At 40.4% G+C, this 27,775-nt stretch overlaps 1 long non-coding RNA gene across 4 annotated transcripts in view; it reads left to right on the forward strand.

Annotated features, from left to right (window-relative positions):
• The window catches only part of LOC107505084, an 84,791-nt gene that overhangs the window by 14,567 nt on the left and 42,449 nt on the right, over positions 1-27,775 (forward strand). For all 4 annotated transcript variants that reach the window (XR_001595628.2, XR_004955555.1, XR_004955556.1 and 1 more), the window contains exon 2: positions 17,131-17,512. This is a non-coding gene — a long non-coding RNA (uncharacterized LOC107505084). The remainder of the gene's footprint in view (positions 1-17,130; positions 17,513-27,775) is intronic.

Consider the following 27,775-nt stretch of genomic DNA (forward strand, 5'->3'; position numbering starts at 1 on the left):
GAGGATGAAAGGATTAATGTTGGAAAACCATTTAGAACAAGGCCTGGCAAGTCAGTTGAAAGCTCTTATTTCGTTCAGTGCTCTCTTTGCTCATATCTTGGTCTTGGGTGGGAAGAACAGTGAGCAGGAGTGAATGTCGTCCCTAACACCCTGAGGGTTTGGGGACTGTTTAATATTCTCTTGTTCTTGAAAGCAAAGAACTTCTTCACAACAAATGTCTTTGGTCTTTTGTTGGGAGGCGTCCTCAAGGCTGCTAAGTGGGTGGTAGTCAGCGGTGTCTGCTGAGGTCTATCCTAATTTATAAACCAAGTGGACCATCAGAGCTGCCCACACCCTGGGCTCTTCAGCCCTGTCCACAGCAGCAATAGTTCTAGGACCTTCCTTCCTCTCCCAAAACTTAGCTCTTGGCTTCCTTTCCACTTAGTCCCTGATTCTTCATGACCTTTTTGCCTTCGTTTCCTATTTCAGCCTCCGTGTTAGTTCCTTAATCTCAACAACAGAGTTTGGCTTTTTCTATCTTTGACCCTTGACACCCAAAGGACCCTTATTCCCTCATTTTCTGGCTCTTTCTATTCTTCTGGGCTCACTTGCCCACTGAGCCCCAGCCTGCACTGACCTCATACCAATGCCAGATGGCCTGGCCAACTCCCCTTGACCCTGTTCGCTCAGGGAGGACTGGGTAGTGGTGCATGATAGCAAACATGATGATGATTTACATTTGCTGAACACTTACTGTTGTCTTGAGTAGTTTAAATGGGTTGTGTCATTTTAACTGCAAATCTGACATTTTATTTTCATTTTGAAAGTGAGAAAAGTGGGCCTTAGGTTAAACTCAAAATCACACATGTAGTTGAAGGGAATCAGAATATGCCACCCCAAAATATACCAATATGGGACAAAGATTATTTTGAGCTAAAGGCAATTGAGAATCAACAGATATAGGAAGAGTTCTCTGCCCTCCTTTTATCTGCCTGAAAGGCGGACAATTTTTCCTTTGTAAAGGTACCTGCCTCTACCACCAGGAAGGGAGACAAGCTTGCATACACAGAATTTACTAAAATCATATCTTCTGTAAGTTCCTCTATATACCTCCAAGTCACTTCCTTGTGATTTATCTTCCCTTAAAACCCAATCTCCCCTTTCCTTCGTTAAAATAGGATATAAGCCTCTGAGTCTGACTTCTTTTTTTGAGTTTCACTCTTTTTCTGTGAGCTCCTATGCATATAAATATTAATGAAAGTTTTGTGCTTTTTCTCCTGTTAATCTATCTTTTGTTGGTTGAATGAGCACACCCCTAGGTACTGAACCTAAGAGGGCACAAGAAAAGTTTTTCCTCCAGACACGGTAAACGTAATTCAGTTCATGGGCCCTAGGAAAACACTTTTTTCCTTCAGTAGCACCTGTCTTCTCCTTCCCTTGCCCCTGCCACTGCCTTAACCCAGACCCTCATCAGCTCATTCGGCTTTTCGTGCAGGCGTTTACCGATGGCTCCGTCCGTGTCCCCTCCCTCAGGCTTTCCCCCCTCGATCTACCCTCCACACTGCTACCAGGAAGCGTCTATAAGGCAGATCTGAGAGTGTCTAACTTGTGCATAGCTCTTCAGCGACTCTTCCTGTCATCAGGAGAAAGTCCCCATACCTCTCTCACTCTCATCAGACTTCCTTTCTCGGAATACCCTGGACTCCTTCGGCACGTGTTTTCTTTCCTGCCCAGATTTGTTTTCCTCAGACTTGGCCAACTGTTCAGATAATCTGTTGAGCTCACCTTTCCAGATTTGTCTGGAACAGCACCCCCTCTGTGAGGCATCTCCGAGGGTGAATTAGTCACTTCTCCCTGTGTTTTTTATCTACTGTTCTTTTAGAGCTCTTGTGACATTGCGCTTTAATGATTTGTTTACATGCCTGTCTCCCTTCCGCACCCCCAGCCTGTGTGTTCTTTGAGGGCAAGGACTGCAATGTACTCATTCTGTGCCCCTGACGCTTGGCCCACAGGGTGGGAAGGGGCCATGTATATGTTAAATAAATGGAAGCTGGTATCCGGCTTTATGCTAAGTGATACAACAAATGATTCTTTTACGTCCCAAGTAGGCTAACTAATTCTCTGTTAGAATTATATCATTTTCGAATTGGAAAACACCTTAAAGTTTATCTACCCCAGTTCTATTGTTTTTCTAGCCAAGGAAAAGATTGGTCTGGTGTGGCGAACACACTTGCCTGTGGTGATGGCTAGACTCCGGCTCCTCCGGTTGGAGCCCTGAGTGTCAGTGGATGTGGTGCCTGACTCTGAGTGGGAAGGATGCCTTTAGCCTGGCTCTTCGTCTTGCCCAGCTATGTCTGTGAGAAAGGAAATAGCCAGTCCCAATAATAGCACAGGTTTATGGTATTTTCATTTAGCATCGTGGGCACTGCCGACATTGCTGAATTAGAACAATTCTACAGCACTTATTTTTATGCGGAAGATCATTAATGGTACTCTAAAATTATTAATGTAGACTATTATAAATGAAAAAAAGAATCTTTCAATATTTCGTTTTACTTCCAGAAAGAACTATTTGAATACCAGAGAATGCTAGAAATGGGGAAGAGGCGGGGTAGTTCACCCAATGTTGCCATAGAATTATTATTATTATTCTTATTTTTGGTGAAAACCTAAAAATGAACTACATCAGTTTATTTTTTCCAGATTTATCGAGGTATAAATGACAAAAACTGTATAGATTTAAGGTGTACAACTGATGTTTTGATACCCATATACATTGTAAAATGATTGTCACAATCAAGTTAATTAACATAACCATCACTTCACATAGTTACCTTTTCTGGATGTGTGTGGGACAACATTTAAGGTCTACTCTCTTAGTGGTTTTCAAGTACACAATCTAGGATTATTAACTGGTCATCATGTTGTATATTAGATTTCCAGAACTTATTCATAATTGAAACTGAATAATTGAACCTTTGTACCCATTGACCAACATCTCCCCTTACCCCCTCCTTCTAGAATTATTCCTTTCCATGTTGCATCATTATTGATGATTCACACAACTGTAACTTTATTTTGGATAAATAAGGCCTTTGATACTAGGTAATTTACATTGATCTCTGGCATCTTAAACGTCAAATCAGGGTAAAATTTTACCTGGTAAAGACTGTAGAATTGTGCTTGCCATATAAGTGGAGCGAGCATTTATTGTTTTGTTGGTTTAGCACACTCCCTTCCTTTTGAGACTGTATTTCGGGACTCTGCTGGTCTAATATAAGATTCAAAAGTGAGTTGCACTTTTTAAATGTGACCTCCGCTTTCTGGCATTTGTGCTTGCCACCGGGGAAGGAGGCTGGCACCACTTGGGCCAGTCATAGCACCACATGCCTTTAGCCACAATGACTGTTCTGAGAATGGGCATGTGTCTGAAACGAGGATGGTAGGAGTCTTTCCTTGTCATTTTAAAAAACAGGAGCTAGTAGAAGGGAAGAAGAATTTCTTTACTTTCTTTCCTTGATGCCAAGAGGATGGTTCTGGCAGGGTAGGTAGAGGTGATTTGTGTGAATGAAGCTGGCCAGCAGAGAGAGGCAGAAAGGAGGGAGGAGAACAAGATCTCTGACAACGTTAGAGAGCTTGTCAGTGTCTTCTTGTGGTTTAGTTTTTGACAATGATATGTTGTGTTTTCTTTTTTTTTTTTCTGTTTTGTGTTGTAAAGCTTCGCAATTGACCATTCGAAAAAATTCTACCACATGCAGATTTCGTTATGCTTTCTTTGCTAGATAAACAAGTTAAACAAATAGCCTTCTCTACCCTAGAATGTAGATCATATTGTCTGTGTGAGGCAGATCTATATGAGCATGCTCTATTATTTTTTTCTAAGTTCTCTCTTATCTCAACTTTTACTCTATGTCATTTATGTAATAGGTAATTAGAAAAATAAAGTCTGAGAAATATGTCTAGCCACCTTGCTAAGCTCATTCAACTGCCAGGCAGTCCAGTTGGTCAGACGGACTTGAATCTGGAAAAATCAAAACAAAACAAAAAAAGAAAAAGAAAAAGAAAAAGAAAAAGAAAACCAGTTTGATGCAAAAGTTTTTGTTGAAATGAGTACAAAGAACTGGCTCTCTCAAGAAGCAGCCTATTTATAGCAGTGAATGCCTTTGAAACTAAATTTTTTTGTCTTGAACACATGATTAAAAGTAATAATAAAAAAGAGAATAGGTACATTAATCAATTAAAATATTTACATTTTGTATTAAATTCTGAAAATTTAAAGGCAGGACCACTAAAATGGATTTCACTGAGCATAGTGTAAATCATAGAGTTCTTGATATGGGGGGACTTAAAACCTTCATGACTTTGGTTTCTTTGGGATTTTTCCACAGGAAGAGTTGCAGCCTGGTGAGTAAGTAAAAAAAAAAAAAAAAAAAAATGAAAAAAGTTATTGCAAGGTCACAATGCTGGCACAATGTACATCGACACCTGAGAAAGATAAGGGCGAGGAAGACCACTTTTTCTCAAATACCATCTACCAGCTTTTGAATTTATTCTTATCTGAAGTGTGCTTTCCACAGGCAAAGGAAAAACAAAAAAACAGAAAATGAGAAAATCTCTATTAAGTTAAGCAGAGCCAAGAGCAAACCACTACTTAGATCCCCTGACTCTCATCTTTATTTATTTGTTTGTTTGTTTGTTTATTCATTCATTCATTGATTTATATTTATCAATTTGTAAATTTTCTATTCTCATTTTCCCACCCTTCTCCCCTTGGGCAACCATCATCTTGTTCTCTCTATCTAGGGGTCTGTTTCTGTTTTGTTTATTCATTTGTTTGGTAGTTTTAGATTTCATATATAGTGAAATCATAAGGTATTTGTCTTTCTCTGACTTATTTCACTTAGTATAATACTTTCATATTTAAAACTTTATCATGAATGAATTAGTGTTAGGAAGGTTGAAATGACTTTGAAGGTAAACAGAAATGGAGACATAATTTAAATGAAGACTGAATTTAGGCTCCCCTGATGGATAGCTGGCAGGAGGCTTGGATGAAGTCATTGAAGGAACTCTGGCTAGTGACTCATGATTTAAGCTTATTTAATTGTTTTGGCAAAGTCAATATGTTGCTCGTGTGTAGAAATAAAAATAATAAGGGTATGTGGGTTGATGTTGTTTCTGATTTTTTGAAGGAGCGTCAGTAGAATTTTTTGGTTCTAAAAAAATAGGATGGAACTTGTGACCCAGGGAAGACATTGGGTGATGGCATCCAATGCTTAACTAAAGGTTTTAATGAAAATTGGAGTCTTTCAGGAAAAGAAAATCCCCTGAAAAGTAATCTTATAATATAGAGAAAATGGCATACTTTTTTGATAACTGTTTCATTTGTGAATATTAAAAATACATTGAAACTGAAATTGTTTTGTGAATAAAAACCCCTAATTTTCTTGATAACAATCCCTATTTATACATGTGTGTGTCTGTTCATGGTGACACCTCACTTACCCCAGTATTTCTTGATTATCTGCAAATTGGCTGAGACCCAAAAAGTGAGGGGAAAAAATGGTGTGTCTGTTCACGGTGACATCTAACTTATCAATATTTTTCAATTACCTGCAACTTGGCTGAGACCTAAGAAGTGAGAAAAAACTGGCTGAACTAGATACCCCCCAAGTCTATGAACTAAAGCCCTTGCAATTTATCCATAAATGTTCTTATGATCATCTAGTGTTTTCTGTCTTGAGTAAAACTCTAGAGCTCCGCTGTTCATCCCTTACATGAATCATACCCCAGAAACCATCCCAGGCACCCTTCTCCCCTTCACCCTAACACACCCATCCAGGTCATGCCACACTGAACTAACTTCCCACTTCCTTTCACACGCAGGAGTTCTTAACTTGTGGAACCTATGGGCCCCTTTACAGAATAAGACTTAAATGCATTAAGCAAAATACATAGGATTATAAAGGAAACCAATTATGTTAAAATACAGTTATCAAAATATTTTAGAAATTGAGTTATAATAGTACGTGCTTCTTTATTAACATATAGTGACAGGCCTAACCACTACAGTAATTTCCAAGTAGTGTTGAGCGTAAATGACATCTTGATTTATCTCTAGCGATGGTAAAGTGAAAACACCTGTGATTCCTCTCGGTTGCAAGGTCACAGGTGCTGCCGATACTACTGTAGTTTGTTGTTTATATTCATCATGGAAGGAAATACTAAATTAAATCAGAAGTTGATGAGAATGAAGATGTGCTTGTTTTCCTACCCACCCAAGTTGATGGATTTCTGTGGAGCCCAGACTGAGAACTCCTGCCTTTGTCCAGACCACCATCATTTCTCACTGGATTTGGTGCCACACTCCGCTATTGGTTGTACAAACCGTCCTCCGTTCTGCATCCAAGGTGGTGTTTTCAATACGAAATTTGTTGTCACATGTCCCCTACCCACTTACACCTCTACTGTCTTCTACTGCTGTTAGAACAGAGACTAAAAGTCCTGGGTCTCACCACAGGAGTCCCATGTCGTGGATTCTCTTTGGTCTCTTCCACTACAGGGCTTTAGCGCATGCCTTTCTCTCCTGCTCTTGTGCACTGAGTTAACTCTTTAGGAAGTCAGCTTGAACGTTACTTGTTCAAGGAAGCCTTCTCTGGCTCCCTGACCAGTTCTGGTTCCTTGTTGCACCATTGCTTCTCACACCTCAGAGGTGATATCACAGTTACTTGTGAGATGCTTTGACTAATGCTTATCTGCACCCACTGGCTATGGGCTCCGTACCCGAGAACAGGTTTACGTGCTCCCTAGGACAGTGTCTGACACATAGTAGAGGCTCATTAAATACCTGGAGAATGAGGACGTGAGTGACTGAGCAATTTCAACAAGTATTTTAGAAGCAGGAAAATCTAGTGATGTGGCGAGAGTTGGGTGAGGAGGAAAGAAGAGTGTTAGAGGCAGACATGACAGGAGAGAAGAGTAATTCTTTGTTTCCTTATCTGAGGATACAGAAATCTTCAAAAAGCAGAGAATAACCCAAAACAGACAATCTCTTCTCCCAAATTGAAGTCTTTCAGAATAACTGGAAAAGGGAGTTCTATGTACATTAATAGGCCCTGAGAACACCACTGGGTTACAGGTGAGAACATTAACTTGTGTTTCTAAAGTCAACCTTACATGTTAAGAAAAGTTTACATTATATTATCGTGGTCACATATTTTAAAAGTTATCACAAAAATGACAAAAATCCAGATTTGCTCTTGGAAAAAGAAAAGGTCATTTGGAAAATAAACTAATATATGAGATCAGATGATTTTACTGTCTGTGTCTCTATGTGTAATATATATGTGTGCATGCTCTATCTATCTATCTATCTATCTATCTATCTATCTATCTATCTATTTATTTGTTTCCTGGAAATATGTTCTTTGATGCTGACATTTTGATATTTAATTTCCTTATTAGACCTAAAGCATTCTTTCAATAATATAACCAAGAAATAGAATATTCGGTAGGTTGATGATACCAGTGGAGATGACATTAATGAAGCCAATGGATAATTTTCTCATAAACTGAGTGAGGATACTGTGTTCTGTGACACAGATTTCATTTTCACCTCCGTTTGGACATGATGCAGAGATGTGGGCCTTGGGGATTGGGTAAAAGTAGATGAATGGATAATATAAACCTACCCTCAGTAATTAGTAAGTAACCCGAGGTTGACTTGTATAACATAATTTGAGTACCTGCCGTGTTGGAGGCTTCATAGTAGGTACTGAGATGTGTGCAGATTCCATAATAGCCTTGGATCCATTTTCCTGTGTTAATGAATGCATTATTACTAAAGTTGGACCATTATATGGGGACCCTTTTTATGAGGAAAGGTGCAAATGTTAGTCCTCGGTTGGCAGAAGGCAGACCGTTCTGAAGCTCCTTAATGAAAGATGATCACTAGGCGCTTATCACCACACTTTCAGCGCCTGAGGCAAAGCTGGGAGCCACAACTCCGCAGAGCCTGCACCCTCTGCTTGCTTCAGGGAGCACTTCCTATCCTTTTGGGGTGGTATCTTGAGAACATTGCCCAGGATTTGGATTCAAACAAAGGGTTTACTGGCTTATTTCCATATCAATTGCTCATCATTTACTTAAAGCAAACCCACACACAATCCTTCCTCCTGTGGACCACAGTGGTAAGTCCAACCTGGATAAGTGATCGTGGGTGCCTGCTGGACAAAGGGTCAGGCTACAGCCATCAGCGACCTCTGGGCCTACAGCCATCAGTGACCCCTCTTTTCTACTGAGTTTGGACTCAGCTCCCTGAAACAATGCCTATGAAGCTGTCACACTCTGTTGTGTCAAAGTGACTCAAGCACTTTTGGACTGGGACCATTGAGATGATGGACTGTTATGGTCTTCCCTCTTAAAGCTCATTTAATGCCTATTCAGGGAGCACTTCATTTACACATCATTTACATGCTAGACTTATGCAATTTGGGGTGAAAATTCAGTATTGCTCTTGCATAGGAGCTGTGTTTTAATTTAAATAAGATGAGCCCCTTTTACCCTAAGTGTAGGTCTACACGTGTATTTCTAAACTATTTGCAGTAAGACTTATCATGGAATTACATTTAATTTTTAACCAAAATAATACTTACATTTTAAAGGAGGAAAAATAAGTTGAAACAAGAAAACATTCATATTTTGCTTATCATAATTCTTTAATAGCTTTAACCTCGAGGTTTATTATCTTATCTATGTCTTAAGTTTAATAGATAATCAGAATATAAATATGAATATAATACAAATCTTGGAGCGGCCTGTCAAATTATTATGTATTGTATTAACTGGGCAGTTTCAGAGATTGTTTATAAATATTATTCCTGATTTCTGTGTCATAGAATTTAAAAGCATAGATGGTGCTTTAGGTATATACAGGAATAATCAAAATTTAAGATTACAAAAAAGACTATAATGGTCCATGGAGATCTCATCATACCCAGATATTGAAATAGAAGAGCCAGAGTTCTGGTATGTTGAAAAAATGGCTAGGGGAACACATGAGGTTTCTTTCTTAGAAGTTAAGTAAATAGAGACATGTATTTCACTTATTTACAGTGGCTATAAATGACCAGGGCGAGAATTTTAAAGTCATTACCACAAGGATAATATCAATTACTTTTAGTCCATTTCTGTTTTTTAATGGGTGTGAAAAGCAATAGAACATGAAATTCTTAGATAGTTCTTTTAATTAAAATTGGAAATGAAAGAGTTATTTGGGTGATGTTTCTTTGAATGAAGAATATTGATATTTTTAATTGAATTCTGAATTGAGTTTCCAATAAATTAAAATGCAGGGATTGCTTTCCAACTACGTAGAATATTTTAGCAGATTAGTAACTGATCATTTCAAGATTCAAAAGTACTTGAATCAGCTTTTGATGTGAGAAAATGAGCTACTATATTACCATTTTAAGAGTTCATTCAGCTGTGGTTTGAGATACATCAGCTGGCTCTAAACAAATAGATTTCAAAGTTAAGTGTTGATATTACTAATTTATAATGGGTAGTGCAGTTGGCAATTATTTAACCTGTACAAGTAGTACCTCTGTCCTCTGCCAATCTCAGTTCCACACCTATGGTTATGAAATGCTGTTTCCTCTGTAATTATGAAGCTGAAAATGACTTTGCATCTGGTTCAGTTCTTTGTACCTTCCATAGATATAAAACCCTGGGGTTTGGATGATTTGGGTGAGTGTTTTATCTGGTTTTCATGTCTTGAGACCCACTTGTAAATGAGCTTCTATTTTATAAAGACGACTGAAGACCATGAGGGGTATGTATTCTCTGTAGACAAGGTCTTATAAAGCAGCAGAAGAAAAATGGAAAATATAAAACCAAAAGAAAATCCCCCAAATAGCACAACAAAAAGATTTTCTGTAGCCACGGAGAGCCCTTTAGCACCTCAAGTCTCACGGTAGTGGTGATGTTCACACACCTCATGAATAGGGAGAGAGTGCAGAGCTGGCTCTAAATAAAATAATGATGCAGGTCTCTGATTTGTCTTTTTCTTGTTTAGCCTCCTAGGTCTGCACCATTTTTCTTTCAGGAGCTTCACTTCCACTCTCCTTCCACTTCAGGTGCTCATCATCCCTTGTGCTCTTTTTACCCTCATTTAGAGAGCAAAGCCTGTTGTCCCGACAGCCTGGTCCCCTCACCCACACCCAGGAGCACAGAACTCAGCCATTGCTGCTTAGACAGGAGATGCAGTGGAGTCTGTAGAATTTCCACAGGCTCTATAAGGTCATCTAATCAGTTGTGTACTTTGCTCTTCTAGGCTACAATTTCAAACACACTCTTTCAGCTCACATCAAGCAAAAGAAATGATGGCTGGAGTTTGGATATGTGGGGTCTGAGGGAGGCCGTAAAGAAGAAAGTAGAGAGGAAAACTTTTATTTGTGCACACTTGCTTGCTCCTCTTTCTAAAATTTGATTTTACAAAGTTTGTTCATTTTGATCTTATAGAACCAGCACTCATCTTTGTTGATTGTCTCTATTTTATTTTTGTTTTCTATTTCATTCATTTCTGCATTTATATATATTTTATCATCCTCTTTGTTTTTTCTTAATGTCCTAAATTGAATTCTTAGCTCTCTAATTTAATTTTTTTATCTAACATAGGCATTTAAGGATATACATTGCTCTCTCTATGTACTATTTTTGCTGCATGCACAAGATTTAATATGTACTATTTTTGTTATCATTAATTTCTGAGTGTATCTAAATTAATATGTTGTTTTCCTTTACATTATTAGAATTGTTCTCAAAATTTTCAAATATATGGGTTCTCTCCCTTCCATCTTTTTTGTTATTGACTCACAATTGAATTGTTTTGTGGTCAGAGGACAGATTCTAGTTGACGTAGATTTTTTCGAAATTTGCTGGGACTTCCTTTGTTAGCCTAGAATCGTGGTCAGTTTTTATAAATGTTCCATGTATGTTTGGACGGAATATATGTTCTTTAGTTGTTGGATCCAGGGTTCTATTTTAATTCAACAGACTAAACCTGTACATGATGTTGTCTAATCAGTTACGTCTGTGCTGAATCTTTTCCCTTTGCCCCTCCATATCTGCTTCCTATGTTTTCTCACCCTACTTCATGCTTCAGGAGGCTGACCTGTATGAACTATATCAATGACTTTCTTCCCTGGCACCCCTGGGCTCAGCCAATGGGAGATATGGATAGGGATTGGAAAGCGGTAGAGAGAAAGGTCAGAATATTAACTTAGCCAGCTCGCTCTTGCTGGGCCATTTTGGCAAAGACCATAATCCTCTGTGAAAGACCATAGAGCCTGTCAGGCACCCTCTCTTTTAGCAACAGCTCCTACTGGTGTTGGTGACCAAGCCCCTCTTGGGCCCTTTGGGCCTATGGGTGGTAACCTGCTCCTGTTGCTAGCTTTGATATGCTTCTCCATCCATCCTTGGTTGGGGTCTCTTAACCTCATCCACACCTTGTGAGTGTTTAATTAAACTCTCTCTCCTCACCTCATCTGAGCGTGGCATCACTTTTCTGCCAGGACCCAATTGATAAAATCTCTGGACTTATTTTTGTCTGCTTAACCTAACAGTAATTGAGAGAGATGAATGAGATTTTTCATTATGATAGTGGATTTTCCAGTGTCTACACTTTACATATTTTTTGCTTTGTATATTTTGAGGCTATTTTTTTAAGTGCATACAAGTTTTTGAATTGTTGTATCTTCCTGGTGAAGTCAATCTTTTATTGTGGCTTTCTCTTTATGCTTTGGTCTCAGGATCCCTTTACATTCTTAAAAATTATCGAGAACTCCAGAGAGATTTTGTTTGTATGGATTATATCTATCTATATTCACCATATTAGAAATTAAAACTGAAAAAGGATTTTAATATTTATTATATATGTATTAATTCATTAAAAAATAACAGTAATAAAATCATTATGTGTTGACATAAGCAACTTTTTTAAAAATTAAAAAAAATTTTATTTTCTGAAACAAAAAACTTATTGAGAAGAGTGGCATTCCTTTACATTTTTGTAAACCTTTTAAATGTCTGGTTTATTAGAAAACAATGAGATTCTCATATCTGTTTCTGCATCTAATCTGTTGAAATATGTTGTTTTGATTGAGGTTGACATATATGAAAAAACTCAGCTTTACACGAATATGTAGTTGAAAAAGAAGCAGTATTATAATAGCTTTTTCAGATAAACATGGATATTCATCTTTGACACTACTCTAAAACTCAAAAAGTGGTGTTTCCTGAAAGGTTAGTTGCAATATAAAATCTGAAAACAGATCAATGAAATCTTTACACTCTGTTACATTAAAACCCAGTGATCTACCTTGTACTTTGAATGGATCTCTTACCCATACATGATTTTATGTTATTCATTGGTCATTTGGAAAATATTGATTCACTGAGGTATGCAGATCTTCTAAATGTTGGTGACACATTTTGTTATACAATATAAAAAAATCACATTTGTACTGTGCATTGAATGTAATGAACTAATTCTAGCTTCTACTCTGCTTCCAATTTGCTGTCCTTAGAGAGTTATTTCTAGCCTTTCTAGCTTCTAGTTTTCCCATATGTAAATGGGGGGTGATAATTATGTTTTTCTTTCAGGGTGTCCTGAAGTAAGAAATTAGGTAATGGCAGTGAATGCATTTTGTGAATGCTTAGATTCAATTTAAACAAGTATAAGGATGGAAAGATTAGAAAATCGTGTCTTTATTGCCTCTTCCAAAAATGTTCATATATTACAGAGACTCATGGACACGGACAATAGACTAGTGGTTACCAAAGAGTAGGAGAGGGGGGAAGGGGTGGTAGATGAGGTAAAAAAAAGTGGTCAAATATATGGTGACAAAAGAAATCTAACTATGAGAGGTGAACACACATTATAAATATATATATGCCTTACTGTTAAAGTGTACAGATGAAACTTCTCGATTTCGTTAATCAATGTAGCCATAAAAATAAATTAATTAAAAAGTCCATATGTTAACATTTTAAGAGAATAAAAGCAATGATTATATTATCATTCGTATTCTTTTATTCATAAAATAATTGATATAATATTTACTTTTTGCCATGGGGATCAATAAAGCAATCTGCATTTGGAGTTAACAAAGGAACACATTTGACCATTGATGTGTTTATTTTTCTTGAACTGGCTTCTACTGAAAAGGTGTTGTTTGTTTTTTTGTTTGTTTGTTTGTTTGTTTGTTTGTTTTTACCAATCAGGTTCAGCATGGGAATGTATGGATAAGGCAGCTGAGAACTGGAGAAGTTTAGTAACTTGCCCAAGGACATATATCTTGTGAAAGGCAGACTTGGGTCAAAGCTTTCATTTTCTGAAGCTTATGTTTGATTCATTATATTGACTCTCAAAGTTCCATTGGTGACATTTTGAGTATTTTCAGAGGGAGGAAGAGAATGTCTATGTATTATTTTGATTTAACTTCTAAGTTTCTAAAATCATGTCATGTGTTCCACTGATTCTTTCTGAATTCATGCAAATGATGAGAATGCTTGCTTTCTTTTTGGCAGCATATTTGAAGGTCAATATTTCTCTAAGGAAACACTTTTAAAAAGTTTTTTTGACAGTCATCAAATTGTTTATTGGCGACTCAGCATTGAATGCTGTTTACACAGATTTGTTAACTGGTAGGGCTACACTATCTTGTAGATGCATAAGGGCAAAGGTCTAGTGAGGTGCATTGGATATGGGTTCTCTCTTCCAGGCTCGATTGACATTTCATTCTATCTGCTTCCTTCTACTGGCAGGAACTCGTATTAGACCCCAGGCTGCACACTGCAACCCATTCAGCTCAAGATTTTTTCTGGCAGACATTGCCAGTATGTGTTCCCAATTACAGCAAAAACACAGTTTACACATTGCTTGGACTTTGAAGGTACCTTTGGCAGGGTTCAAGGTTTACCAGAGTACCATGCACACAGAGGAGACCAAGTGAGATGTAAGCAGTTGCCATAATAATAGCCCTATGGGTGTCAGGACCTTCCTCCCATCCTCTGCCTCCTTCAACTCCTTTCCAAGGGGTCATTGTGAACTCCTTGTAGAATCTGTCCTGCTCTATCTCTTGAACCAACCAGGAAACACAGCCAAGGTTCAGTATCACCCCTCCTCTATTCCCTTGTCTATTCAGTGTAACTTAGAATTAATTTGCTCCCTCTCTGTCCCAAGATCCAGTGGCTCAGATACAACCAATCAGTCTCTTATTTGTTCTTAAGGCACATTAACTATCAGTCAACACTATGGTCCCAAAAAGGACCCCCAGGCATCTGGGTTGCCACTGGACTGTCTTCTCCTGCTTCATTCCCACCCCCTTCCCAAGTCTCTATTTGTCTCTTCTGAATTCCAGTGTGGTACATAATGGTCTAATTTCTGCCTCGATTTTGTTGGTGCTACTTACTAGTGCTAGAATCCTAACCTGGAGAGTAGGTCAGGGCTAGGTGATGGGGTAGGGAAGAGTAGGGGGAGTGGAATTGGGAATTTATCCTCAAGGGTTGACTTATTTATAAAGAAGATACTAAAACCTATATTTCAGTTCCACTGAAATATTCTCTAGAATCATTCCCAGAACACACACACACACACACACACACACACACACACTGAGTTTTGCCTAAGGGACAAGCTCTTTAATGGTATGAAGAATATAACTTGGAGTAAAATAACACATTCTGAACTTTAGCCCTAAGACTGGACCCCAAATTAATATTCTTTTTCCCCAAAGGGTAAACAAACAAAAAGTTTTCCCCAAACAACAAATCAGCAAAACAAACTCACAAACAACTCAATTGTCAGGTTCATGGACTCATTCTGCAGCTAACAATAGAAATATCAACCAAACATGACTGAATCTTAAACCATCCATTTGGATGCAGATCATCTACAGTGTGAGAGAAACTGAAGATAAAATAGCCACCAAGTTATTTGGAAAGAAAATGAGCCAAATGCCCAACCAACCAACCAACCAACCAAACAAAAATATGGATGGAAAAAGAAATGCCTGAATACACCGAGTTATGTAAGAGTCTGAGAAAGAATTCATAGGGTTTCTGGAAACACAATTTCATCAAGAGCTGAAGGAAAATGAAAAGGAAGACAGCAGGCGTAATTGCTGTGAGCAATCGTTTCCTGCTGAGAGAGAAGGGTTTTACCATCAGCTCCCTTAGAATACATCCAGGCAAATACAGAAAACATGGAAATAAATACTTCTCATAAAATCAGGATGGGAGGACAAAAGGGCACCTAGAGACATGCCATGTGTAGCAGAAAAGAGAGTGGGCAAAGGCCAGATAAGGTGATAATAGAAAAAGAGAAGTGAGAAAATTACATCCCTGTGGGCATCATTAGGGTGAAGGAAAGCAGGCAAATGGAAGATGCTTAAAGTGTAATAGAGTGAAGCATCCAGAACACCCCAGGTCAAATTCTGTTAGTGCAAATATTCTCACAGAGAAAATCTCTTTATAATAAAAAAGGGAGGAGTGTAAGTACAGGAGAAAAAGTGGCAGCTAGAAGTCAAGAGAACTGGGTCATAATTCTGGTTCTTTTACCACCTGGTTCTATCTCCTCGGGTACACTTAATAACCTTTCTGGGTCAGAGCTTTCTGGTCTGTACTATCAAGGACTTAACCCAGAGTAGTTAGTGGTCTATAACTTTTTGGCAGGGTGGCCCCTTTAAGAAACTGATGAAATTTATAAATCTTCCCAGAAATGTTTACATGGGCTTATACTAGATTTTTTTCATACCATTTCCAGAGGGTCATATGTATTTTGAATGGAGACATTGGATTTTAGGTTTAGAATTAATCGTCACCTTGACCTGGTCTCCTATATCACTTCCAGCTTGAAAACCTATGGATCTATGATTTCCAGGTGATCACGTTTCTACTTAATTCAAATAATATTTTATTCGACACAACTCCAGTACAAGGTAGGTTGTTGAAGCTTGTGTAAGGGAGGCTCTATTATTCAGTAGTGAAATGTATATAAGAAAGGCAGGGCGGGGGAGTGTCAAACTGGTTCACAATACTTTGCTTTCTCTCCGTTAGCAGCACTGGGTTTTTTATCCACTCAATATTTCAGTGAAATTTAACCTAACCTATTATCAGGGCTTGTCTTGGCTCGATTCTTTTCATTTTGATTATCTCATGTTCTTTGCCTTTCCCCATCCTCTCTCTTTCTTTTCTCTGACCTTCTCACCTCATCCTCCTTTATCTGACTTTTTTTTCTTTTTCTTTTTTTTTTTACGAAGTGATGAAGTGATTAAGGCTAGTGCTTTGAAAGTGGATGACTTTAGAAAGAACTTTTCATGTGCCAGAGGCAGTGCCAGGACAGAGAGAACTATAAAGAAATATGAGGTACAATCTCTGCTCAAGGAATTTATAATGTATTTGGACAGATAAGATAGGAACACATGAAAAGTGAAATAATCATAAAGTATTAGATTACAACACAGAAGATTACAGTACGAGAGGTGTCTTCAGAGAGTATGTCTGCCATGTGGATGAGCCTTACAGGTCATTAAAACTATAGGCTTAAAGGATAATGAACTCAGTGGGCCTGGGGAGGCTTCATGAAGAGATACATCTTGATGTTGACCAAGGGCCAGGTCTGGAAGGATATGTATGGTATGAATAGCTGAGAAATTTCAATGGAGAAAGAAGTGAGAGGACATTTGTCTCAGTCTTTTGGGCTGCTATAACAGAATACCACAGGCTGGGTGACTTATATACAACAGAAATTTCTTTCTCACAGTGCTGAAGGCTGGAAAGTCCAAGATCAAGGCTCTGGCAGATTTGGTGTCTGGTGAGAGCCGGCTTCCTGATTCACAGACACCGTCTTCTCACTGTGTCTGCACATGGGGAAGGGGGCAAGGGACATCTCTGGAGTCTCTTTTATAAAGGCATTATTCCCATTCACGAGGGTGCAACCCTCATGACTTAATCACCCCCCAAAAGCCCCACCTCTGAATATCACATTGGGGGTTAGTTTTCAACATATGAGTTTTGAGGGGACATAAACATTCACTCTATAGCAACATTCTTATTTAAATTCAACTTCTCTTTTTCCTTCCCCAATAGGAAGGACTGCCTCCCAATCTCGAACTCAAATTACCATTTGGAAGACAATCAACACAGTGGGACCATATAAAATGGAACCAATATTTGGACTAAGAAAAAAAGGCACCTCTACTGCATCTACCAGGAAATGAAAGAAAAGTTGGAGTGTTTAACTTTTGGGAAAACCTAATCATTCATTTTTTAAAAATAAACATTTATTGAGCATGCACTATGTGTCAGGCACTGTACTACACTCTGGAGATACAACAGTCAACAAGACATAAGTGGCCCTGACCTCTTGGAGCTTAGTGAAGGAAAGCCAGATACCAACTTACACTGCATACTGGGGGCTTCACGCTCAGAGGATGACTGACTGCAGCTCTGTTCCCCTTCCTGATTTCAGGTTGGTTTCGAAGTCTGCTACTACCTGCCTTCATTCTGTCAAGACCTAGTCTATTATTCAGTTGGTGGTTGGTTGGTGGCGGGGGGGGGGGGGGAGGGGGGGCGGGGGCACCATGAGCTGCCACTGGTCCAGGAGCAGAATCTCTGATTCTGGAAAATGGCAAACGTACTGAGAAAACAAAATAATCAAAACAGTAAGTGGAATTTCAGTATTCAGTTCCAGGTTAATGAAGGTAGCAGTGTGGCAAGAATGCAATGAAGAAATTTTCCCATAGGTTGAGAGAAGTACATTATTGCTATTGGTGGCTTTACCAAGAATACAAATAGTAGGGAGAATGAGTAGGGCTTTTGAAAAAAATGCCAAAAACTAGGCAGCACAACAGAGATAAATAAAATACACAGTAAAGAGGCAAAATAATAAAAATACTGTAATTTGGCCTCCCAGCATGAAGGAGGAAAGCTGAGACTAGAAGAATGGATTAGAATTCATGAGTCATGTGTTTGGTTTTGAACTGATGGAGCCTGGCTGTTTCGAGAGGCTGGAGCCAGCTGGTTGTTCTCCCTTCCAGCCCTGATCCCTGTAGAATGGACTCACTGTCTCATTCTTTCTTCTGTGAGGCTAACCATTTCTTTAAGCAACAATTTTGGGCCTGGCACTGCGCTAAGTGTTCACATGCATTACCTTTTATCTTCACAAAGTCCTGCAAGAAATATGTGGAAACCAGGGCTCAGATATATGGAGTGACCTGCTATAAAGTAACTCAGCTAGTATGGAGGACACGGATAATGCCAGTCTTTCTGACTCTCTTATTGGTGCCCATTCTACCACAGTCTAGGACTTCTGTGCCCTTTGACACTTGACAAATGACCTCTGTTTGAGATGCAATGCAAAAGCCTCATAAAAGTGAGCACCAGAGAGCCAAACAGCCTGGAAACATACCTTTCCTTGGATAAACTGCAGGGACATCCCTTAAATTACCTACCTTTGAGGTTGTCTTATGTCAAGGTCTGCGAGGGTATGATTTAAGAAACAGGTTGCATCTTATAGTGCCAGAAAATAGGAAAGTGCTTAAAACCAAACCGAACCAAACCAAACCAAACCAAACCAAACCACACCAAACCAAACCAAACCCCACATTGATTGGAGGGATGTCAAAGGGAGACAGGAGTCAACTGAAAGAGCTCTCAAAGATCAAAGCTGAAATAATTTGAGCAACAAATTGTAATACTATTGGGTTATAACCCAAAATATGAAATAAGTATCCAAGAGTTCATCCTGATATAAATAAATGGGTAAGTAAATAAAAAAGTGGAGGAGAAGAGACAAATGTCCTGTGCTGAAGGATTTGAAATAATTGATGTAGATTCTCACCCTTAAGGAGGCAGAGCATAACCCCACATTCTTTAAATGTGGACTGTGCATAGTGATTCCTTTCCAAAGAGTACAGTGTGGAAAGGGGTGGGGTGGGGGAGAGCAACTTTATAGTAGAGAAATCTGGCAAATACTATTGCAGCCAGATAATCAAGGTCCACATCGACAGTGATGAGTCATGTTGATAGTATGTACTCTTGATGTCGTGGTGGAAATGGCACTTTACCTCTGTGGTCTTCCTCCCAAAACTCCATCATCCCAGCAGATGGCATTCGACAAAATAACTGCCCAGAACTCCTCAAAATTGTGAAAGTCATCAAACACAAAGAAAGTCTGAAAAAGCGTCAGAACCAAGAGGAGTCTAAGGAAACATGATGGCTAAATAAAATGTGTCTTTGATGGGATTATGGAACAGAAAAAGGACATTAGGTTAAAACTAAGGAAATCTGAATAAAATATGAACTTTCGTTAAAAATAACATATCAATACTGGGTCATTAATTGTAGCAAATATACCACATTAATGTAAGATGTTAATAATAGGGAAAACTAGGTATGGGGTATGTGGAAACTCACTGTCCTCCCTTGTCGATTTTCCGTAAATCTGAAACTTTTATAAATAGTAAAGTTTATTTAAAAAATAGCTTGGATTTTATCAGCAGGATATTTTGAGCATGAAGTTAAAATGTCTAATGTGGACAGGGAGCATCACCTTCTGTGCTATTGTTTATTCTAACTCCAGTCCTCTGTCCTTAACCTTGAGCCGTAACCTGTGATGCCCTTTTGGCCTTTGGAAAGTTTTGGTGGGGGTGGCAGCCCCCCAGGGAAGCTGGCGGCCCGAGAAAGGAAGTCTTGTACTTTCTTGATCCCTGAGACTCTTGCATGTGAGCGGCATGTGCTGTATGCAGAGGACAATGGCTTAGGGACTTGAAGCCGAATTGTCTGGGCCAGGGCTGGGCTGGGGAGTAGGTATTGAGAGCAGCCTCAGAAGTCAGGCCCGGTTGCTGGCCTTCTCCCTGACACACTCATAGGCCCACTTTCATGCCTGCGCTGCCGCTTCCCAGAATGCCTTTGTACATTTTTGTCAACTCAAATCCTATTTTTTGTTTTTCCCTCCATTCTTTTAACCACATTTTCATTGAGCACTAATTGTGTGCCTTGCATTGTGCTAAGTACTAGGTCTATAACATTTACATCCCAGCAGAAAAGATAGGTGATAAAAGTAAACTGAGGGATGATTACAAATTATGATTAGGCCCTTGAAGGAAACGGAGTATTATGATAGACAGTAGGCGGAGGGGTCCTAACTTAGATGAGACACTGAGCAAAGGCCTTCCCGAAGGGAGGAAGGGAGGACGTTTAGGCTGAGGGCTGAAAGATGAAATGGACAAGTCATGCAAAGTGTGGAGTTCTTTGAGGGGGAACATCACGTGCAAGGACCCAGAGGCAGGAATGAGTTCCGCACATTAGAAGAACTAAGCGAAGGGCAGAGTGGCTGAATGGGTGAGGGAGGGAGAGGGGCACAGGCTGAGAATGTGGACATAAATTCCACGATTACTCAATGACTGACAAACACCTCACATTTAACCCATCCAGATAGACCCGTTCTCTCCCCCAACATGGCCCGTCTTGGTAAGTGGCACCACTATCCACAAATTTAGGGGTTATCACTGATTCTTCTCTTTCCCTCACCTCCACATCTACTACTTCAGTTGTTCCTGTCGGCTTCACCCCAGAATACGTCCAACTCACCATCTCCACTGCCACTGCCATCCATGGCCCAAGCCACCATCTTCTCTTGGACTTTCTCTCCTATTATTTCCCATCAGGCTTCTGCTTTCTTCTGTCCCATGAATGTGTCACACTGGTTTCCATGTCAAGCCTTTGCAATTTTTCCCCTAAATCTTCCATGACTGATTCTTTCTCATCATTCAGGTCTCAACTCAATTCTCACTTCCTCAGAGACGCCTTCTCCCTCATATCCTTAAACTGTTATTTATACTCCGCCACATTTGCTTAGTTTGTCCTTCAGAGTGCTTATCAGAAATGGAAACTATCTTCCCTCTTTATGAATTTATTGTCTGTCTCTTACATGAGCATGTTAGTTGCTTGAGGGCAGACACTCTGTCTGGTTTGGCACCCAGTGGGTGCTGTTGCCTCTCTCTCAGTTCTCCATAAACACCCAGCACACATGGACTGAGGATGCAATGGGGGCCAACTCCTATCAGTCAGTGACAGGCCTGGGAGGCCAGGTAGCCATGATGGTCTCTGGAAACTCGAACCAATTTCGTTATGCCTTAATTTTCTCCTCTGTAAGATGATGAGTTTGAACTCAATGACTTTCCAGTGCAAAGATTCTATGATTGATTATTACTTGTGAACATTAGCTTGAATAAAAGATTTGGCTGAAGAATTTTAAACTAAAAAGACCCACCTGGACCATGTTGCTTTTTGTTTGTTTATGTCTGTGGCTGGTGTAAAAAAGAAAAGCACAGAAGAGCATTTACCCTCTAGGCTCAAAAATGGCTTTCCCCAACGAACCCATCCCTCTGAAAAACTTTAAAATCGGAAGTTCTGAATTTGAGTTCTTGCCCAATTACATACCTCCCCACAGAGTATATGCATGTCTTCTAAACTCAGGTGTTTTTTTTTTTTAATGTAGAAAACAATTTTCATATTTTATAGATGTAGGCATTTCAGTTGTCATAATGGTAAATAATGCTAGCCCTTATGTTTTATTACACAAGAACTCAAGTCAAAGAAAATATAAACTATAATTTATATTTAGTGTAGCAACCTAAGATGAAACCTCATTGTCTTTGGCTCTTTAACTCCTGAAGGAGAGAAAATAATGGTCTATATGTTCAGTTGAATATTTGCAGTCATACCTTTTCCTCTAATACAATTAAGATTTATTTATTTCCCCATTCAGTAAATATTTGTGGAAAACCTGCTTTGTAAGAGCCATCGCGTTAAGTGCTGGGGCCTGTTCTTGGAGCTGGAGGAGACACGATGCTGAAGAAATCACATAATTCACATATTACAGCAATAAGTGCTATGAAGAAAACAAGTAGGGTCAAGGATGAGGAGCTGCGGCAGTCGGAGGCCCTATTTAAGCTAGAGATCTAACAATGAAGTGGAGCCAGCCATGCAGTGCTCCAGGAAAAGAGACAGCAAGCAGAGAGGACTGAAAGCTGACTTGTTTGCTCAACCGCAGTAACCAGATAGGATAAGGAGAGACGGAGTCTCTGCGCAGTGAACTTGAGAAAGTTATCTCTATGTGGGGCAGCCATGAGGGGTAGCACGTGGCAACAAAAATGGTAGCTACCAATTATGGGACATTTATTATATTCTCTAATGGTTTATTCCTTAAAAAAAAAAAAAAAGGGATCCTGTGTTTGTTTTATGGCTACAATATCTTCTTCTATCTTTCTGAAGATAAGAAGAAATTGTTTGGTCCCTGGTTTGTTTGTCCCTCTAGTTCCTTTTCTCCATTTGTTTGTTTTGTTCTTTGTTCCTGCCGGCGGTTGCACATTCCTGGGGGTTTCTAGTGATCCTTGGTTCTGCACTAAAAGGCAGAGCACTAAGAGCTGATAGTGGATACTATCTGAGTGAATACACGAGACTGACAGCTGTTTTTCATTTTGTTTTCGTTTTCGTTTCAGTATTGCAGAACGATTGGGTGGTTAGCTGGCCTTTTGGTGGGAACCTTCAAATGTAGGATTATTTTTCTGAAGCTGTTCGGTTTCTCTGAAAACGAGTCCTTCAGTTTTTTGTTGGGGCAGGGGTGGGGTCGGAGGAGGGATGGCAGAAGTAGGTGCCTGGCTGTCAGCACCTGGGAGCAGGACAGGGAAATGAGCCAGGGTCTCGCCATTCAGCAGGCAGGCTTTCCCGGACTCTGTGCCCCTGTTCTGCCTTAGCTTCTCCAGGAATAGTATAGCTTCGAGGGCCTCTGGAGACGAGAGAATGGCGGCTGGTCGCGGCTGGGGTCATGGAGGAATCTAGGGGTCCACACGCGCAGTCTCGGCCTTCCGCTGTTTCCTCGTTGTCCCCTCGAGCCCTATCTATGGTTTCCTGTGACCTAGGGTCCTAAATCCCTGCGTCTTTCTGAGGTTCTGTGAAAGCAGCTCAATGTGCTTCTTCTTCTTAACCCTCTCTGAAGGGACTCTGCTGAGTCAGTCACCATTCCTCCACCCACTTTTTATCTCCCTCAAATTAGTTGACATTTATTGTCCATTATTGTGTCCTCGCTTGTACTCCTTGTCCTCATGAGTTTATATCTATTTCATTTCTTTTAGCAGGGAAATGAGATAAATGCATGTGTTCGTTCAACCTGAGTATCTTACTGAGAATCTCTAAGCATTAGCTCCAAGACTCTCTTATTTTCCATAGCGATTTTATAAGGAGAAACGCTTTTACAGCTGAGGCGTCTGCTGCAAAAAGAGAAAAATGCCTATGGTGTAAGTCTAGGAAGGAGAACTTGGGGTGATAGGCAGTGTCCTGACTCCATAGCCCATACACTTGAATTCTTTGCTAAATTCCCTTCTGTTAAAATAGAGCCCGGTTTGCTTTCAGCTTAGCCTGATGTCTTAAAGTTCTTGTATAGAAAATAATATTCTTTTTCCCTCCACAGTCAGGGCAAGCTTTGTTTATGTCTGAGAAGAGAAATACAGTTAACTTCAAAATGTATTTCCTGTATAACATATGCATTTTTTTTTCTATTTGAACCACACTATTAATATGGAAACTTACATAAAAATATATTTATCATTAAAGGAATTTTCTGGAGGCAGTCAGCACAGAACTTTTTTTCCTTTCTCCCCAAGAGGGCAATCACTGTTCAGGTGATGCTTTTTGCTTGGCCCAGAGTAAACATTAGATGTTTGTTGATTTGCTCTTTTGCTTTGCCTGTGTGTGAGTCTCACAGTTTGCACACTCGGTTTTATGGATCCATCTTGGGTCTGGGAAGGCTTATTGAACTCTCATTGAAATCTGCACTTCTGATGCTTTCAATATTTGACGAGGAAATTGGTCTCAAGCAAGTCATTGTTAATAGAGAGAAACAGGCAATGTTTTTTAATGTTTCTTCCGTACTTAGGCATTTTGTAAATGTGAACTCACTTAAAGTCATCTATAAACAGTTTTAAGTGACTGGTGTTTGTTACACCAAAATGATCACTTTAGATGCTAAACACACACAACATATTTTATGTTTTATTTTCTTTATTCCTTTTCTTCATACCTCCTTCCAGAAGTTGGTATATATAACTTTGGTATAATTGTCATTCTGACCTTTGCTAAATAAAGAGAAGACAAGAAGGCCGACATCAACGCATGGTTTAGACGCCAGGACGAATTTCCCCTCTCCTCTCCCTCTCCCCTCCCCTCCTCTCCCCTCCCCTCCCCTCCCCTCCCCTCCCCTCCCCTCCCCTCCTCTCTCTTCCCCTTCCCTCCCCTTCTCTCCCCTCCCCTCCCCCCTCTCTTCTTCTCTCCCCTTCCTCTTCATTTCTTTACATTGTTTAGGATCCTCCTCACCTGCTGGGAGCAGGGCCTTTCAATAATCAGTACTGCAGCCAAGCTGTGGATGGCGATTAATACAGCAAGAGAGGTCTGCCTCCTCTCTGGTGATCAGGAAAGTCCTGGGCCTGTTTCCGCTGAGTGCTGCAAGTAAAGGTGTAAAGGTGGGGCGCCTCTAACTATGACCTCTGGGTCTTGAATTAGTTTGTTTCATCTACCCCCAGTGGGGATGCCTTGTCTCCCCACCTTTCTTCAACTTACAGATACCCTGGGGTGTCATGAGGGAGCCCGTCTATGTGGAGTAGGCTGATGGGTCTGCACAAAGACTTGGGCTCTGAGTTTCTCCTGATGAAGGATCAGAGGGTGATGGATTGATGCTGACCAAGTGTGTGCTCCCTAGGCATCAAGGGAGAATTAACTGGTGTGGGCTCAGGTGTTGGGGAGGGAGGTTCTTGCCTTGTCTGGAGGGGTCTTGGGGTGACCCATCCTCTGTGGGCTCCCTTCATGGGTAGCTTTCCCAAGGTCAGCCCCCAGGCTCCAAGGTTATCCTCTCACTTTTTAGCAGACCCCAGTTCTGATCTCTTCTGTCTTAAAGAGATTCAGAGAGACTTCCCTTTCCTTCATGTCTCCCTCAGAAAGATAGGGACAGAAGGGTGGAGACTCATCACAGGTTGACTTTGTGTAGACTACAGGTGGCTAGGTGGGAAAAGTAAAGAGTGGTTTTAGACCCTGCTCTGGGAGCCAGTGTGCTATGGTCAGCCAGTGGCACTGTGCTCCTGATTTCTTTCTGGTGCTTAGCTTTATTTGCCAACCCTCTGGGCCTTGCAGGTATCACCAAGGAGTTACGTGATGAGCCAAGAACACAAGCCCTCTCTCCAGCCACCCTGAGTCCATCTCTGCAGCCTCAACAGGCTCCTACATATGTCTTTCTTTTATCCCATAGGCCCTTGGGATCTGGCCCACTTATCTCTCATTTCCAAATTCTTCCTCTCCTGGTGCTGTCTTCAAAGCAGGAAGCATCTTTTCCATCAACCCTCCTTCCTTGCTCTCCCTGAAAAATGAGCACAGTAGGTTTCATTTTTAAGGGCTTTTTACTGTTAACCTCTCCAGGGAAATGACACAAGCAACGTATATTCAGATAGAAGAAATAGAGTAAGAATAGCAGTTGAACATCGTTTCGCATTTTACTCTGAGATACAAATGACCTGGGCTTCTTCTGATCCTCCTTTCTCTAAACCCTTCCACTAGACGCTGTTGTGATAATCCTCTTGATTTTGCCTATGGTGAGTTCTTTCCAGCCTTCTCCAGTTTGGGTGCTGAACCAAATGTCTTAGATTTTTGGTGCTTTTGGGTCAATGTCACTTCTGCGATTGTCACATTTCCTGATAATAACAGAGCTCCCTGCGGAAGGCTCTTCCTGTCGGCTCTCTTCGGGCCATCTTTCCTGGCTCTGGTAGCCCCCGTTGGTGTCTCTTGGTGGTCCTCATGGCTTCAGATTCTGGACATCCTCCCCTGGGCCCTCGCCCTCTTCTCTCTTCCTAGTCTGGTTTGTGTCTAACTTAGCCATGAGCGAGTTATTCATGCTTATTCCGGTCTTAGGTGAATAAGGTCTGCTCCTTCAGCTATGGCTTTATAACAATAGGGGGTTATTTTGGGGAGTTTCAGAGGGGCTTATGAATAGTCACAAAATGACCCCAAAACAGAGGTAAGGGAGTCTAATGGTTAAACAAGTAGGCTCTGGAGTTTGATTGCCTGGCTATGGTCGGGCTCCACCCCTTAGCAGTTATGTGACTTTTAGAAGTTTATCAGGTCTTTAAAGTAGAGAAGGTAATGTCGACCTATATGGTTGTGAGGAAGATTAAATATTGAGCTCTCACAATAGGACCTTGTTTGTGGAAGGTGCTTGATCAATGCTGGCTGTGATTATCCCCACTTTAGAGATGAGGAAACTGAGACCTTCTGAAGTTGGATTTACTTACTCAAGGTCACCCAGCCAGGAAGTGGAAGAGCCGAGCTCCAAACTCATGGAGGGCTAGCTCAGGAGCCCTCTCTCTTAGCCACTGCGTAGTACCGGCTGACGGTGAACTAACAGTGAATGCCATCATCTCCCAGGGCATGACCCACTGTGGCCCCTGGGGGTAGCTCCCTAATGGCCCTCTGGCTTTTTTTTTACATGTCCTGTGGCTGTCTTACTACCATGTTGATCAGGCTTTGGGGTGACTGGTGTCCGGCTCACCCAAATGGCAGAGTCCACTGGCCATCCAGTGCCCACTGAACCACCCAGTCCCTGCTGGCCCGTCACTTTATTCACATACTTTCTTTGTTCTCTGTGATCCATCACCCCTGGACATCTCTTGCCCTCAGGGGAACGCTCTTTAATAATACCAAAAAGCTTAAAAGTCACAGAACAGTAACTGATACATTTCCACCAAGGGAAGGGTGGATCCCTTGTACAAGTGTGGGCAAACCAGTTCAGGTGCAAAAGAAAGTCATTTGGGGCTTTCATCCAAAACTCGAACAAAACACACAGGCACTAATTTATTTTTAGGTTTCGAATTATTCAGGAAACAATGTTCCAGTTTTCCATAGCCTTGATTGTTCGAGTTTTATCCAGGTTCATAAGGAAATGTTTTGAAAGACCACAAGAAAGTCTGAGCTGGGGGAGAGAACAAGGAGAGGAAGGCGTGGGGGAGAGGGATCTTTTCCTTTTGATGATGAGCAGGAAGGATGGAAGACCTTGGAACCTAGCCGGCCTCATCATATTTCTGTCCCCATTGTAAAGCCTGAGGTGGTTTGGCTAAATATCAGAATGTGGGGGTGTTTCTTTGAATCCAGCTTTATTGCATAGGAAACATACAGAAGAAATTCCAGTTTGATGAATTTCAAAAGTGTGATTTTGTTTGTTTGTTTGAGGGTTCTAGCATTTTGCTAGGAAGGCAGCATGGAAACAAGTAGGAACAGTGACTCTAGAGGCAGGAAAGCTGGGTTCCTGTGCGGACAAGTGCCTGAACTCCTGGGGCCCAGGGCAGGTGGCTGGGCCATGTGCCCCATAAACTGGCACAGCAATTGCATTCAAAGTAGTAGCCTTCTTGCTATCTGTTTTGGGGACACCTAGATCAGGAACCAGAGTCAGGTACAATAACTTGGAATTTCTTATTGAAGCTTCATAATGAAAAACCCTTTCAGAGTGGGAACTGGGCCTTCCCCATTTTAGGCACAACTTTTGTTAAATGAATTTGATAAGTCAGCACAGCTGCTACTTTGATCTTTTAAATGGGGACCCATTACTATAGTGGCATCGAGAATAAAATGTATTGTTTGCTGTTTTTAAAAGCTTTTTTTTTTTAATACAGTATTTTATCATATTTACAAAATG

Source organism: Rousettus aegyptiacus, unplaced genomic scaffold (genome assembly GCF_014176215.1).
Source record: "Rousettus aegyptiacus isolate mRouAeg1 unplaced genomic scaffold, mRouAeg1.p scaffold_m13_p_2, whole genome shotgun sequence".
NCBI classification, from domain to species: domain Eukaryota; kingdom Metazoa; phylum Chordata; class Mammalia; order Chiroptera; family Pteropodidae; genus Rousettus; species Rousettus aegyptiacus.